The 16,204-nt window shown below is 37.8% G+C and overlaps 1 long non-coding RNA gene and 2 other non-coding genes across 9 annotated transcripts in view; 1 reads left to right on the top strand and 2 right to left on the bottom strand.

The window, feature by feature from the left end:
• Positions 1-16,204, bottom strand: part of LOC102414025 — a 622,950-nt gene that overhangs the window by 470,182 nt on the left and 136,564 nt on the right. The window lies entirely within an intron of this gene.
• TRNAC-GCA lies at positions 12,757-12,828 on the top strand. Its single transcript has one exon. It is a non-coding gene; the product is annotated as a tRNA-Cys (tRNA).
• On the bottom strand, positions 13,977-14,048 carry TRNAC-GCA. Its single transcript has one exon. It is a non-coding gene; the product is annotated as a tRNA-Cys (tRNA).

Below are 16,204 nucleotides of genomic sequence, written 5' to 3' on the forward strand. Positions count from 1 at the left end.
AATTCAGTTCAGTAGTTCAGTCATGTCCAACTCTTTGTGACCCCATAACTGTAGCACGCCAGGCCTCCCTGTCCATCACCAACTGCCGGAGCCTACCCAAACTCATATCCATTGAGTCAGTGATGCCATCCAGCCATCTCATCCTCTGTCATCCCCTTCTCCTCCTGCCCTCAATCTTTCCCAGCATCAGGGTCTTTTCAAATGAGTCAGCTCTTCGCATCAGGTGGCCAAAGTATTGGCGTCTCAGCTTCAACAACAGTCTTTCCAATGAACACCCAGGACTGATCTCCTTTAGGATGGACAGGGTGGATCTCCTTGCTGTCCAAGGGACTCTCAAGAGTCTTCTCCAACACCACAGTTCAAAAGCATCAATTCTTCGGTGCTCAGCTTTCTTTATAGTCCAACTCTCACACCCATACATGACCACTGGAAAAACCATAGCCTTGACTAAATGGACCTTTGTTGACAAAGTAATGTCTCTGCTTTTTAATATGTTGTCTTATTTGGTCATAACTTTCCTTCCAAGGAGTAAATGTCTTTTAATTTCATGGCTGCAGTCACCATCTGCAGTGATTTTGGAGCCCAGAAAATAAAGTCTGACATTATTCCCACAGTTCCCCCATCTATTTGCCATGAAATGATGGGACTGGATGCCATGATCTTAGTTTTCTGAATGTTGAGCTTTAAGCCGACTTTTTCACTCTCCTCTTTCACTTTCATCAAGAGGCTCTTTAGTTCTTCTTCACTTTCTGCCATAAGGGTGGTGTCATCTGCATATCTGAGGTTATTGATACTTCTCCCGGCAATCTTGATTCCAGCTTGTGCTTCCTCCGGCCCAGCGTTTCTCATGATGTACTCTGCATATAAGTTAAATAAGCAAGGTGACAGTATACAGCCTTGACGTACTCCTTTTTCTATTTGGAACCAGTCTGTTGTTCCATGTCCAGTTCTAACTGTTGCTTCCTGACCTGCATACAGGTTTCTCAAGAGGCAGGTCAGGTGGTCTGGGATTCCCATCTCTTCCAGAATTTTCCACAGTTTATTGTGCTCCACACAGCCAATGGGTTTGGCATAGTCAATAAAGCAGAAATAGATGTTTTTCTGGAACTCTCTTGCTTTTTCGATGATCCATTGGATGTTGGCAATTTGATCTCTGGTCCTCTGCCAGAGGAACCTAAAACCAGCTTGAACATCTGGAAGTTCACGGTTCACGTATCACTGAAGCCTTGGGGACTTAATATGTGCCAAGCTTTGAGCTACATCCTGTGATTTCCAAGATGAATAAAACACAGTCCTTGTTCTCAAAGATGTTATGGATTCTCAGAGAAGATAGTTATGATGCCATGTGGGAAAAACTCAGCACAAAGGAAGAAGTAGATTAATGCAGCAACAGTGGGGTGAAGTTTGGAAAGCTTTATGACTTTGAAGCTGGGTATTAAAAGAAGGTTGGTTAAAATGTTAATATGTCAATCAGTTAAGGGAAGGAGTGATATCCCAAACATAGAAAAAACAGGTACCTGGGGCAAAACAGATGAAGCATACATAAATAAGACCTATGTCAGTTATCCAACTTCCTGTGAATTTATAATTATTTCAATTTTTTTTACTATTTTATATGCTAATACTCATATGTATGAATATGCATGGTATTTAGGAAAAAATGCAAGTAATACTGGGGGAGGGATTGAGATGGGAGAAGGTTGAACAAGTAGCTACGAATCAGCTTGTATTGCAGAAAAATAAAGCTGTCAGCAAGTTGGAAAGCCTAGGAACATCAGAAATAGAAGATAAAAGAGATAATTTTAGGGTAAAAGCAAATTCTTTGTTGATTCTGGTAAAGATAGGGAAGACATAAAGAGAATTTTAAGACTAAGGTGAGAATTCGTGTCAACAATCACTGTAGAATATTCAAGGAAGCATTTATAGTGAAAGATGATGAGTCCAATTTGGAACTATTGAACTTGAGTCTCAAAACCCATATACAAAATGAGATTGGAATTCAAGAACAAAGTCTCAAAATGTGCATTTCCCATATTGTTGGAGAATATTCAATTGTACTACAGAAGATAAGAAAACAAATGGGAGGGTCTGAACCCATAAGAAATGTTAAATATAGTTCATATAAATTATAAAAAATAGGTAAAACTTATAGGATATGTTATATGTACATAATAAGCAAGCAGGTAATAAGTAGGCAAGTTGCTCATGAGACATAGGTAGAACTCATGTGCTATGTTAAAATACACGGCAAGTTAGCAACCTGTAAGACATGCCAACAACTGATTAATAAAAACCATGATAGAATAAGCAAGATTGTTGTTTGGAGGTGGAAAGGAATGAAAAGACCAAATCATGCCAACTTCAGGATGAATACTATGTCACCCTCAAATTCGGTCATCCGTTGGTGACATCTGGCCCCATTTGCACTCTACCCCAGATGACTCGAGTACTCTACACCTATTTGTAATCACACATAAGACCCATGGCTATTTAGCAGGCTGACAATTCACTGTGATGTCCAAATGTCCTTGGTCTTGAGTGTCTCTAATAAAACAAGTATATACATGGCCCAGGACTACTACCTGTGAAGTTCCACCTCAATCATCAACTCTGGTCCTCACAAGCATACTATGAGCAGGGAGGACAACAGTGGTAAAGAGAGACAGAGAGGAAAAGAGGATACGTGAGCCTTGTGAACTCCAGGTCTTAGATACGATGGTCTTTCCATCTGCTTGTACCCTAATCTAAGAACGTTTACTTACTCTATCTCTTTACCCTTGATATTATTGTGTGTGTTAAGTTTATTTAATAAATCCTGTGTTCTGTGATCCTTTCTGCTCTGTGATTTCTAAGATACCATGCTTCAGGCCATTCCCTGGGTGTCTAGTTGTTAGAAATTGTTGCTTTAACTGCCAGGGCCTGGGTTTGATACCTGGTCAGGGATCCCACAAACAACCCGGCACAGCCCAAAAAGAGAGACAGAGAGACAAATAAGATAGCATGCTTCATAGTGTACTTGTAACATTCAAGGTCACTACCCATAGGTTAGGTCTGAGCTAGAGGGTTATAGTCATTGAAGTGGTCGAAATAATCCAAGTATACCCCAGTTACCTTGTTTTAACACAGTTTTTTGATGTATGCAAGCTTTCAATACATGGAAAATAGCATGATGCAAAAATCAAGCCTCCACCTTTGAAAAGACATTGTCTCTTTTTATATCTATTTCTGAAACCTAATGTAAGCCCTTTGAGGGCAAAAACCATACTCCATTTATCTTTGTTTCTCTATGCATGGGTGTGTGCTAAGTTGCTTCAGTCCTGTCTGACTCTTTGAGACCGTATGGACTGTAGCCCATGAGGCTCCTCTGTCCATGGGATTCTCTAGGCATGAATTCTTCCTTCCTGCAGTGGATCTTCCCTACCCAGGGACTGAACACACATCTCTTACGTCTTCTGCACTGGCAGGCGGGCTCTTTACCATTAGCACCACCTAGGAGGTCTTTGCACCTCCATACCTAGCCTATTACCAGTAACACTGCAGATATTAATGTGTTTTGCTTAACTGAAGAATAGGTTACAGTGCTTTTTCATAACTTGAGCATTCACTTACTGATATTTATATTTTGACTCTGACAAAGTTCATCAGTACAATAAATAAGCGATTTTATTAACAACTGTGTGGATTAGATTATTTATCCAGACAGAGACTGTCATGGGAAAATACTGAATTCCTCTTGGGCAGGACTGACAGAATGAAAATGACTTAAATGACACAGCGGCTCAAGACTCCTGGACTGATGAACCTCAACTTAGTTTTCAACAGATTATCACAAAGATCCCAAATCCTCGATTCATTGTCAAAGTAAGCTTGCAAACAGAATTTGAGATTGTGGGAATGTGGAAAAGTAAACCACATGTCATATAAATTGTTTGCTGAGGCATAGTAGAGCAGAGGGGTGATGCAAGTGTCAGGACAAGCCAAGCCTCAACACATGAAAAAGTAAGAAAGAGATAGAAAAAAAATATGAAAGTCTTCTTGTTCATTTATCTGAGGTGATTGTTAAACTGAAGACACATTAGATAAATTTGGGTTCTTTCATACAAGAGAATATTTTGTAGCTGTTTAAAAAAAGATAAAAAATAAGATTTTTATCTTGCAAAAATAAAAGTAGCCCAAAACAAAATTTACAAGACAATATGGAACAATCTATCAGAAAAATGGTTAAACAAAAGAATCAAGGTAAGGGTAAGTTTGCATAGCATGTTAATAGTTTGTGTTTAAAGAAAACAATGTGGATAGACACTTGTATATGCATAAAATTTTGTTAAATGATAGACCATTTATTATAGTCATTAACTCTAGAAGGGGAGCTGAGAATTTTGAAATGTAGCAGAAAGAAGGCTTGTTTTTTGTTTTTGTGTAGTTTTAAATTTTTGTAATTTTACATGTACATTTTCAAAAAAACACAAATAGAGTAACATAATTAAAAATAAATATTTTTAATGACAGAATGTATGGCAAAACCAATACAATATTGTAAAGTAATTAGCCTCAAAAAATACATAAATTAAAAAAAAAGGAAAAAAGAAAATGCTTTTCTATCAAAAATACCTGGAGGGTATTGTGCTTAGTGAAATAAGTCAGACAGAGAAAGACAAATACTCTACATGATCACTTATTTGTAGAATCTAAAAAATAAAATGAATGAATGTAACAAAACAGAAATAGACTCAGAGAGAGAACAAACTAGTGGTAGGGAATTAAGAGGGACAAACTATCATGTATAAAATAAATAAGCTACAAGAATAAATTGCACAGCACAAGGAATATACCCCACATTTTATAATGATTTGAAATGGAGCATAACCTTGAAAAATGTGGAATCACTATATTGTACACCTGAAACTAATATTTCAACTATACCTCAAATAAATAAAGCTTTAAAATATGTAAAACTCAATACAGTAAACAAATATATTTCTACCCATATTTATATCTACAGCAAACAGTATTTCACTGTGCAGTGGAAGGTTTTTCATTTAGGATTTTCTAAAACTCCTCAAACTGGATAAAACACTAATTTCTAATTATGTTGTACATTTTGAGTACTTTTCTTTCAAGTTAATATGTCACAAGAAGCCATTAACTCACTAAGCCCTATTCAACACTTAAGGTTCCAGTTTAATTGATTTCAGAAATTTCACAAATTTTAATTTATGAATTGAATTCTTTAGAATTAATTTATTTCTTTAGAAAACGTTTCTTCACAATAGGAGGTAGACAGTCCCATTAAATTCAAATTGTGAGTCTGACTCTTCAGAAACAAGATCGAGAAGAAAATAACAGATGAGCATCTTGGTTTCTTCTCTATAAAATAGGAAAAATAAAAGTAGCCTGAAAATACCTATAAAACCCACAATGGATAATAGTTGTGACTAACACAGCTTAAGGCCAAATGAAGACATGCTGGTTCTGTATAAATTTATGTCAGAAAACATAATTTTATTGCCTTATTTAAGTAAAAATGATGCTTGGTGATGGGTACTATTCTTTTATCACGGTTTGGCAAACATCTTTCCCAAATATCTGTGATTACCTGTCTGAATTGGAAACAGCTCATTTCCCAGTGTTTTCACAATTAACTGTTCCCATCTGCTTTGGTAAACAAAATAACAAAATTGTTGTTCAAATTACTTACATAGTTGTAAATTTTAATTCATTTAAAATGGATTTTTAAAATATAGGTTTGTTTAAAAAAGAAAAGAAAAAGATACATACTATATATTTATCTTCCTGTGATGAAAAACTTGAATTAGGATTATAAAGATATTAAGACACATTTGGGAGAGGAAGAATTAAATTTATCTTCCTAAGGACTGATATAAAACTAATTTTAGAACAATTCATCCCAATGTAGTAAAACTGACCAGGTAATCAACTGCGGTTCATTTTTTACTGCCTTTTTTTTTTTTTGTAAACTGGTTTTTCAGTTTTATTTTTTTTTATTTTTTAAATTTTATTTTTAAACTTTAGTATATTGTATTGGTTCTGCCATATACAAACATTGAAGAGACATCGTTTATTTGGAACTTTAGTGAAGAATCATGCTGGTGGCTTAAACATTCTACGAAGGTTTATATTCAAATGACTAGTCCTTGAAAATAAAAGATAAACCAGACTAAATCACCTTTGGGTATACATGCTGTCAACCAGCAATTATCTGATCGAATTTTAGTTATGCCTGGAACATAAACTAATTACTTTGAAAATGAACAGCTATGTTTTATGAACATTCAGATCTGTTATCCCACCAGACAGGGGAAAACAAACGGATGTAAGAAAGGATCAAAGATGTTCAATTGGTCAAGGTAAAGTGTAGCCCCAAACACAAAACCACTACCCTGCAAACTCAAACCTCTTCCAGCCCCTGTTTAGCCTCAACCAGACTCATCACTTTGAAAGTAGAGAACTAGCTTCAGCTTCTAGAAGATGCTCTCTATCAATGACCTGCCCAAGTGTGTGTGTGTGTGTGTGTGTGTGTGTGCGTGTGGGTGGAAGAGAGACAGACAGAACAGAGGCAGAATGCCTGTGAATGTCTCTCTGTATCTGCCACATAAAAGGGGAAGGAAAAGGAAAGAAAAAGGAGGAGGATTAAAAAGATTCTTCAAGGAGCGAGATCTTTATTCCATGACTCAGGGGAAGAACCAGGATAATTTTCAAATGCAATCATTTCTGACACCTAGCTTACTTTTAGTTGCCTGAAATCCACTCTGGAACAAGCCAACAGTGACATCCGTTCAGGTTAACAATGAAAGAGTATCACAAACTCATGCTTTAAAAAAAAAAAAAGAAAGAAAGAAAGAAACAAAAATAAAAAACCAAGAAATCTCTTCAAGTCCTCTGGAGTCTACAAGGAATAAGAAAACAGGTATGTTTGGAATGAACAAAATTATTCACAACCATTCTTGTTTCCAATAATACTCCCCAAAATGGTTATGTTTCATTCCATATATTTACTTAATCACTCATTGAATTAATGTTTATCATGGAAGGTATACAGTTAACATGATACAACCATTGTTCCAAGCTGGGGATAGAAAAATAAGCAGCTAATGCTGCAAAGGCAGGAGAGAAGGCAGGCCACCGTTTTCAGCGAGAGAGTGAGATTTAAGACACCAGCCCACAAAGCACAGGGAACTTCACCCCATCTCACTAACCAGCTTAGTGACCCCTTGCTTTGAGGACTTGAGAAGTTCAAGTTTAAGCTACATCCTCAATCCAATCCTGAGAAGGTGGACATGCTGGTGAAAGTCCCTATTTAACAAAAGCAACAGATGGAGATGAAGAAAAGTGTTTCTCTTCATGAGCCCTAATTCTAATTACATGGGTTCCTCATGCCTCTTACCAATCTTCCACAAACCTGCAGGCCTTCCCTAAAACGTGTTAGGCACTGTGACACCTTGGGGTGAAGAAAATTCATACTGTTTCCTTTCCCTGAATTCATTCTCCCCATTCCTATCCATCTTCTCTTCCTCAATTGTTGCAATCTTATGTATCTTTGAGGTCATCTAGAATATTCTCTCCTTTTAGTATCTTTCCCCAACTCTCCACTCCCACAGGAAAGTAAATTCCTGGCACTCTCAGTTGCTCTGTGACCTTGGGTAATTGAGTCTCACTGTCCTCATCTATAAAACAGGAATGCTGTTGTTCAGTTGCTAAGCCATGTCCAACTCTCTGTGACCCCATGGACTGCAGCACACCAGGCTTCCCTGTCCTTCTCTACCTCCCGTAGTTCGCTCAGACTCATGTCCACTGAGTCAGTGATGCCAACTATCTCAACCTCCGTTGCCCCCTTCTCCTCCTGCCCTCAAGCTTTCCTAGCATCAGGGTCATTTGCAATGAGTCAACTAATAATACCACTTAACTCTTAAGGGCTAGAGTGAAGACTAAAGCATGCAGTATTACCTGGTTAATAACTGGTGTTTAATAAATGTTACTTTCTTTCTGGATTCTGAGACTGAAATTGAATTAATTTACTGTGTCTTTGTTAAATAGTCCTGGAACCAAGAATATTTTCTTTTTCCTATGTTAAAAAATATTCAGAAGCAAAAATAACTTTGCTCTTTCCTCCAGGAAATATTTGTTCCTATAAGATAAAACAATGAGTCAAGTAGTTTACATATCAAAACAGAGTGCTCATCAAGACTCACTCATCAACTCACTGTGTGCTTACCAACCTGAAACTATTATATCAAAAACTCTGGACACTGGTAGTTTGGCTATGTTTAATAAACTCATTTTATTTGGGTTTGATGCCTGGGCTGGGAAGATCCCCTGGAGAAGGGAAAGGCTACCCACTCCAGTATTCTGGCCTGGAGAATTCCATGGACTGTATAGTCCATGGGGTCATAAAGAGTCGAACACAACTGAGCGACTTTCACTTTCACCAAACTAAACTTTGCTTAGTCAACAGGTCTTTTTGGAGAACTGACAGTTGACACCTCTTTTTAATTGCGATTCAGTTGCACTTTGCTTAAACTTCTGCTGTAAGCACTATGCTGTAACTTCATTGTTGGTTAATTGTCTGATTATCTGCCTTCCTTTATAAAATGGTAAGCTTCAAGAAAGCAAGGTTGTGTCTTTGTAATGCCAGTGCTCATCATCAGTATGCCAAAAGGTAACCAGGAAAAACAAAACAAAAGACATATATATTTCCTTGAATAAATGGATGAATGAAGGAACAGCCATCCTTGAAGTCACATATCCATTTTTAATCCACTAACCTAGTTGTTTCACCCAAGGCTTTAATCTGGCTTCCATTTAGACCGAGCCAAGGGGAAGCACCAATAAGAGGTCAGAACACGCTAGCAGAACAGGGACCAGGTACTTACTTCCCCAGCTCCCTGCTCCCAGGTCACAGTTGGCGGAGGTTGCTCTGCTAAGGCCACAGCTCCTCCTCAGGGACTTTTCTTATAGCTATATTGCTCCAGGTTCTAATAGTCACTTCCTTCCCTTTGCCCCCACAGGCCATGGCACAAGTAAATACCCCTCCTATTGACTGCCTTCACCATCCTTTATGGATTTCCTGATCCTAGTTACACCCTGGAACTGAGACCCTTCATTAAATCTTCCTCAGTTACCCTATATGGGTGTGCTGTCAGTATTACAAGGAATCCTGACTGATGCATCTTCTAGGGATAGGGCCCACATAGAAAGAGGTACTACCATCGAGCTGGTATCTCTCACGACATAAGGAGTAGTAAGTCTGAGTCTACCTAAGTAACAATGCCAGGACTCCTTAGAATGGAGACTTGTGCTTCTGGAAAAGCTGTTTCCATTTATGTCTTCTGGGAACTAACCTGGCCCCTAATCACTGAAATCACAGAGTGCCTTTTAAAGTTGTTTCTGGGGGAAAAAAGCTTCCCCTCTGAACCTTAGTGAAGTGGTTTTAGGGCAGTAAAGGCCATTATACTTTAGCAAAAACAACTGCATCAAGCTATAACATTTGTGCTGAGTGGTAAAAACCATTCCAGTAGCCTCTATAGCATATCTGGATTATGAAAAGAAAAGCTAAGAAATAAGATATTTGATCTCTTCCCCTCAATTAAAAAATTACTGAAATCTGTAACCCTATTAGGAAAAAATCAACAGAAGAAGCAGATTTCTCTCACATGCAGAAAGAACCTGAGATTTACTCTGATTTTTAGTTGAATTTGATACGTACCACAGTACATAGCAAGGCCCTTCTGTAAACTAATATTCAGGAAAAGAGAAGAAATTGGAAATTGGAAAAAACATCATATGTTTTCACCGGTATATCGAACTACAAGTCCAGGTATAAATCTTTTCAGCACTGTCAGGCCTAGAAAGGGGGGAATTATATAATGGAATATGCAAGAGGAGGGCTTAAGGTCCTTATACAGATGCAAGTTGATTATAATTAGCACTTCATGAAATTGCTTTTTTTTCCCTACTAGATGAAAAGTGATTCTAAGTGGGACAGAGCTATAAAAGTAAAAAAGTCCTCATTTTTCAATCTACACTAAAGTTTCTTTCCATGTGTGACCTTATTTGGCACTTTAACCTAAGACTGTAATACATGAAGAATTTTAAACATTTCCATTTGCTTATTATGGTTCTTATGAAAAACTGAAAAGATTATCTGAGGGCAGAGTAACTAGCATGGTAGAAAGAAAATTAAAACCCCAAGCTTAGGACTTACACAAAGCCACATAGTTTTGGACAAACTATTTTAATTTTCTGAGTAACAGATTTATCTTTAAGATTTAGTCCTAAAGTTGCTGAGAGGATTAGATAAGAGCACATCTACATAGCACTTCTTACAGTGTCTGGTGCTGTGCACATGGCAACTCAGTAGCAGTTACTGTCATGATCAGTGTCCATGAGTGGCATGAGGTTCAGAGACAGTGCTGTTATTCATATCTGCAAACTTTGGCAATACACCTATGAAGGCAGTAGGTGCCCGCAAAGAGTTTCTAACTGTGTACGTACACAAATAACGTGACTCAACTTGATTTGAAAAGAGAAGAAGTTACGGTCAAGCAGGAATTTTAACCAAAATTGAAATTCCCCTTGCATTGCTGATTCAGATCTGTTACTACCAAAATACTGCAGAGCCTGTGACGCGGTAGTGCTGAAAAAAATCATCCTTAATGACATAAAGGGCCTGTTTTAAGACTACTTGGTTCCATTAGTATTTCCAAGGTAATACAGTCTTCTGGGTGTCTTCATATTATCAAGTTAACTGGTGCATCATCCTACCAGGGTTGCCAATCACCCTTGAGTACCTTTTATCACATGCTTGGGTTGTTTCTATTTAAGCGCTCTCTGTTCTGCTGACTCACCATCCTCAGAAGTGCATGCTGTCTATTACTGACATTTCTGAGAGATGCACAAATTAGACTGAAGCACTGGCAATTAATATTTCTACTCTTCTCTGCATGACATATACAATATTATAAGTGGTACTTTTCTTTTGTAGAAATGAAATTAAGTTATGGAAAAAAGATAAAGTTTTTCAGATCAAAATCAATGACAGGCACTTTCCAGACAGGCTTATAAAGGAAAAGAAAAGACTAAAACATGATGTAGCATTTTTTTTTCTCTCCCAAAAGAGCTTAAAGCAGGAGGTGGAATAGCATCTATGACATTATATCATTTTTAAAAATCCTTAAAGGAATATAAGAATTATTTTATCACTTAAATGCCTTTATCATTAAAAATTAACCAAATATAATCTATGATTCAAAAACTGAGCCCCAAATTTAACAGCCATGGTAAAGGCCAAACTTTTAGAACCATACAATGGTTATTATACATGATTATTGCACAGTATTTGACCACCCAATGGTTACATGCAATAACGCCAAAGTTCTGAAATGGCATCTAAGTCCATACCTGACTGTTAGAAGTTTCCCTCTTCACATCCTTCTCTCCGAGGGAGCACAATACAAACTCCATCATCTCCCTGTGCCCAACCTTGGCACCAGTCCTCCTCGCTCCCTTTATATCCACTCAAGTGTCACTTCTATGAGTGTTTCCTAAAAATGGTAACACTCCCCTTTCCCACTTCTTGCTTGATTCTTAGCACTTTCCATCATTTGACACTGTCACACATCTCAACACCCCAACAGTCTCCACCTAACATGTAGACACCTGTTGCTTATAATCTATCTCCTCCCACTGCCCTCCTCCAGGGGATCTTCCCAACCCAGGGATCAAACCCATGTCTCCCTCATTGCAGGTGGATTTTTTTTTTTTACTGTCTGAGCCACCAGGGAAACTACTAGAATGTAAGGACCATCAGATATTTTGCAATGATTTGCTTATTGCTACACTCTTGGGCCCAGTACAGTGTCTAGCACCAAATACATGTCAAATATTTTTGTTGAATGAATTAAAGAGACCTTCCCTTCCTGAGAGTGGAAATCTACATTTCTGTGTAAGTTCCCTGGGGCCAACTACAGGAGAATATCATACTCATAAAGTTAAAAAATTGCAAAATGAGGAAAAAGGAAGGTTGCTTGTCCTGTTTCACTGTTATACTGAATTATTGTCTGATAGACCCATGCAGGGAATATTTAATTCTCCATGGGACTGTACCTTTGTCATACCATTTACTGTTAATTAGGGTTCAGATGCTATGAAGTTAAACTGTGACTATCAGATTTTTATCTTATAGAAATTAAATGATTTCTGTGCAGAAAAAAATAACTCCAAAGATTATACCTTTATTGCACTTTATAAAACAATTTTGTAACTACCTGGCAATCTTTTTTTTTTTCTTTTTTTCATTGCCTTTAAATGCACTGTGCCTCAAATGCATTTTGAACCAGCTTTACCACTTGTCTGGTTCCCTTACCAATGAATTAAATAAGTCTTTTACATGCATTTAGTCCATATCTGTATGAGAGTAATACTTTAAAATTTTAAAGATAACATTTTGGCAGTTTGTGTGTGTGTGTGTGTGGTGTGTGTGTGTGTGTGTGTGGAGGGGGGGTGGGCGTTGTCCTATCACAAGATTCCCAAACATGATAGAGATCAGGAAAAAAGCAGAAAATCTGGTTTGCTGGCATATTCATTTCTTTGTCGAGTTGTTGGCAAGCTCAAATCAGTTTTTTAAAGTGTCCACTTGTGTTTTGTGATTTTGACCTATGGCTGATGTTGCAGAACTGGAGAGTCAAGCTATTTGTCCAGCTGTTTGTCATTGAGAACATCTTTCCCTCTTGTTTGGCTTCCCTGGTGGCTCAGATGGTAAAGCGTCTGTCTGCAATGCAGGAGACCCAGGTTCGATCCCTGGGTTGGGAAGATCCCCTGGAGAAGGAAATGACGATCCACTCCAGTATTCTTGCCTGGAAAATCCCATGGATGGAGGAGCCTGGTAGGCTGAAGTTCATGTGGTCACAAAGAGTCAGACATGACTGAGAGACTTCACTTTTCTTTCCCTCTTGTTTGGAGAAGGAAATGGCAACCCACTCCAGTATTCTTGCTTGGAAAATCCCATGGATGGAGGAGCCTGGTAGGCTACAGTCCATGGGGCTGCAAAGAGTCGGACACGACTGAGCAACTTCACTTTCACTTCCCTCTTGTTGCCTAAGTCTCAAATACGTAACTACACTGGGCAAGTATTAACAAAATAGATTATAAAACCTCACAAAGGAGCTCTGTTCTGATTGTGTTATAAATAATAATAAGCCTGTACAAAAATCTAATATTACCAGAATTCCCAGAAAGTAAACTAAACTTCTAATACTTTAAATATGTTATCATTCATTTCCCAAATTCACAAACCAACAAACAGCTAACAGGAAAACTGCTTGCTGAGAAGCATTTTTATGTAAAAACCCAAGTTTATGTAACCAAAGTGAATCCTTGGACATATTAGACTTGTTTGACCACTTCAGTTTAAAAGCAGCTATATATCTTCTCCCTGACTTTATCTATGTAGACTATAATACAAGAAAATATATCACAATAGATTTCTATTTTTTTTCCTCATGAATAAACAATTTCATCTGAAGTCCTCAAAACCCCTATGTGTTTACTGTTCAGACAAGACAACATATTTCATATAAAATTTGGGGTTATAAAAAACACAAAATTATTTAATTTAAACAAATTCTGGTAACAAATTAAAAAATTAAATTATAATTCTGATAATTAAATCTGTTTAATGTCATCAGTGACTGTGTTCTATACTATACCAATTTACACATAATATTCAAGATCTTTAGTTAACATTAAGAACTTAAGATAATATTAAATTGGGTTAATTAATAAATAATCTTTGGGTATCTGGATAATTTTTTAAATTTTGTTGAAAGTGAATGTGAAGTCACTCAGTTGTTTCTGACTCTTTGCAATCACATGGACTGTAGCCTACCAGGCTCCCCCATCCATGGGATTTCCCAGGCAAGAATACTGGAGTGGATTGCCATTTCCTTCTCCAGGGGATCTTCCCAACCCAGGGATTGAACCTGGGTCTCCTGCATTGCAGGCAGACGCTTTACCATCTGAGCCACCAAGGAAGCCAAATTTCGTTGAAGTCCAGCTAATTTAAAAGGTGCTAATTTCTGCTCTACAGCAAAATGATTTAGTTACACGTGGATAATTCTTTTCTGGGGGTAATTTCTAATAAGATAAAATATAACATTTGTCAGAAAGCATAGTTTTATATGTATACATGTATATATATTATATGAGAAATCCTGAATAATACAACTTCAAGGAAAAGCCCATTGCAATATAAGCAGAAGCAAAGATTACATATATGTGTGTGTGTATATATATACAACTCAAGTTTGAGACATATATGTATTCATACGTATGTCTGTGTGCATGCATGCTTAGTCCTATCCAACTCTTTGCAACCCCATGGACGGTAGCCTGCCAGGCTCCTCTGTCCATGAGATTTCCCAGGCAAGAATACTGGAGTGGGTTGACATTTCCTCCTCCAAGGACCTTCCTGACCGAGAAATTAAACCCGGTCTCCTGCATCTGCTGCATTGGCAGCAGTGTTCTTTACCACTGAGACACTTCAGAAGCTACTCTGTTAATAAGGGACCAAATTTGCCCAAACTTCTGACTTTTTCCTTTCAGTATCAGATTTTAAAATGGGGAGAAAATTCAAAGTGTTTTTTACACCTAAACTGACTTTGGTGTTTTCCAGAGGGTCCTGGGGTTTCCCAGGTGGTGCAGTGGTGAAGAATCTGCCTTTGAGACATGGGGTTCAATGCCTGGGTCAGGAAGGTCCCCTGGAGAAGGAAATGGCAACCCACTCCAGTATTCTTGCCTGAGAAATCCCATGGACAGAGGAGCCTAACAGGCTACAGTCCACGGGGTTGCAAAGAGTTGGACACAACTGAGCACGCTTGCACACTTGGAAAATCACAAAGATTTGTTTTGCTTTAACTTATGTATTTGCTATTGTCACTGTAACAAGTCACCACCACTTGTCTTAAAACAACACAAATACAACTCCCCTTACATTTCTGGGAGATCAGAAATACAAAGCAAGGTTCAATCAGCTAAAATCAAGACATTGGCAGGGATGGTTCCTTCTAGAGGTTCTGAGGGGAGACTACATTTCCCTTCTTTTTTTCAGCTTCTAGAGCCCACCCACATTCCTTGGCTTATGGTCCCTTCCTCCATATCCAAAGCATATCACTCCAATCTCTGCCTCCATTATCACACCACATACCCTTCTCTTTTATATAATCCTTATGATAATACTGGTCTCACTCAGATAATGCAAAATAATCTTCCATTTCAAAAACCTTAATTTAATTATGTCTGCAAAGACCAGTTTGTCTTTTATGGTAACATATTTTACATCCTGGGGATTAGATATAAAGTCTCTGGGAACCCATTATTCAGTCTAGCATACCTTGTAAAAAGAGTACCAGAAATAATTAGGTAATCTACTTGAAGACCATGAGCCTGTAGCCCCCAGACGTAGTGAAGCCTGAGGATTGATAATGTTAACCCTTCTGGCAATGCCCTGTTACCTCACCATCAACCAATCGGAGAACTGTTAAGGAACTGATCACACACCTTAAGACTCTTCTCCCTCACCTTGTCTTTTAAAATGCTTCTCTGAAACTCTTTGGGGAGTTCAGGTGATTTGGGCATCAGCTTCCCTTGCTCTTCTTGTGTGGCCCTTGCAAAAAAACCTTTCTGCACTCCAAACTCTGACTTTTTGGTTTGCTTGGCCTTGCTGTGTATTGGGCATGTGATCATGGGTTCACAATACTGAGAGGAGAACCCTTGATGTTCTGACATATCTCTGCCCTGAGACACTTTCTTTTGTTCTCTGTGAGATATTCTATTTTTTTTTAAGCTCTGAAGGCAAGGCTTGTAGACAGTTGAAGTCATCGTAGATTCCTTAAAGGCATCACTGAGAGGTATGCAAATATATGCAAATAGAGTATACAACAGAGTAATTAAAATAAAATCTAGTAGCCTTAAATAGATACCAAATAATAGTCCTAGGAGAGGCAATTAATTCTGTTGTTTACAACCACTCCCTTTGTTAGCTGATCTTTTTTTTTTTTTTCCCCAAATGAAGACATAAATCACTTTCTTTGCTTCTGTGAAAGAAAAACAAAAAACATTGCATTTATATTCTGCTTCATTTTTGTCTGGAAAAGCATAGCCAAACAATGCCTATTAATAAGAGGAAAAA

The sequence above is a fragment of the Bubalus bubalis genome, chromosome 13, assembly GCF_019923935.1.
Source record: "Bubalus bubalis isolate 160015118507 breed Murrah chromosome 13, NDDB_SH_1, whole genome shotgun sequence".
Taxonomy (NCBI): Eukaryota; Metazoa; Chordata; class Mammalia; order Artiodactyla; family Bovidae; genus Bubalus; species Bubalus bubalis.